Here is a 1484-nt window from a genome sequence, read left to right as displayed (position 1 = left end):
AAGACATACAAATGGCAAATGTTCAACATTTTGTGTGGTTAGAGAATTGCAAATTAAAACAACATGAGATACACCTACACAAATATTAGAATAGCTAAAATCCAAAATATTGAACATACCAAATGCCCAGGAGGAGCATGTGAAACAACAAGAACTCTCATTCATTGCTGATGGGAACGCAAAATGGTATAGTCACTTTTCAAGTGGCTTACAAAACTAAACATACTCTTAGTGCATATAACAGTGGTGCTCCTTGGCATTTACCCAAATGAGTGGAAAACTTAGGTCCACACAAAAACCTGCATGTGGCTGTTGACTGTTGATTGATACTTCATTGACAATTGCCAAAATGGGGAAGCAACCAAAATGTCCTTCAGTAAGTGAATGGATAAACAAACTGTGGTACATTCAAACAGTGGAATTTTACTGAGAGATAAAATAAAATGAGAGATCAGACCACAAAAGGACATAGAGGAATCTTAAATACATATTCCAAAGTAACAGAAGTGAATTTGAAGCTACCTACTGTATGATTACAACTATATGACATTCTGGAAAAGGCAAAACTATGGAGAGAGTGAAAAGATCAATAATTGCCAGAGATTCAGGGGAAGATGGGAAGGGATGAAAAGGTGGAAAACAGGGAATTTGGCAAGGGAGTTGTTGAAACTATTCTGTATGAAACTGTAATGGTGGATACATGGCATTATGCATTTGTCAAAACCCATACAACCGTACAACACAGAATGAACCCAAGTGTAAACTATGGATTTCACTTAATAATAATGTGTCAAGGTTGGTTTATCAATTACAACAAATGTACCTCATTAATGCAATAATAATAGAGGAAATTGTGTATGTTGCGGGGGTTATGTGGAGGCTTTCTGTATTTTTTATGTAATTTTTCTGGAAACTTAAACTACTCTAAAAAGTTAAGCCTAGCTTCTTTTTAAAAAGATATTGAAAGTTATGCCCTTCCTGCCTTTAATTGTACACACCATGGGGACAATTTTGAGACCCCTTGGATGTTTTTAAACTACTCAATGGGAGACATATAACCTCAAGAGTCATATATTAATGAATGTTTTATATGCCCTACATCATTCCCAAATGGAACTGTGCAGTGGGCAAAGTTTGAAGAAGACTTGTGGAAACTTCTCCAATTCATGGTAGATTGGCATAAATACCCTCTAGACTTCCTGTGAGTGCTTTTGTATTGTGAGCCACTCCCAGGACTACATATCTTACACACTTTTTATGTCTCCCCAATACAGTGTCTGACACTTACTTTACGCTAAATATAAATGCTGAACACTCTTAATTTTCTGAGCAGCCAATAGCTTTCATTTTCTAGTATCTTCCTTACTAAATTATACCCCAAACCTGAAGAAAGTGAAAAAAATAAAGTCAAATTCAGAAAAGCATATTTGAATTAAGGAGGGATTACAGAATAGAAAATGTTCAAATGAAAGGTACAGATCATG

Source organism: Propithecus coquereli, unplaced genomic scaffold (assembly GCF_000956105.1).
Source record: "Propithecus coquereli isolate 6110/MARCELLA unplaced genomic scaffold, Pcoq_1.0 Scaffold195, whole genome shotgun sequence".
In the NCBI taxonomy this organism is placed as follows: Eukaryota; Metazoa; Chordata; class Mammalia; order Primates; family Indriidae; genus Propithecus; species Propithecus coquereli.
The sequence above is the reverse complement of the archived record's forward strand: the minus strand, read 5'-3'. Positions refer to the sequence as shown.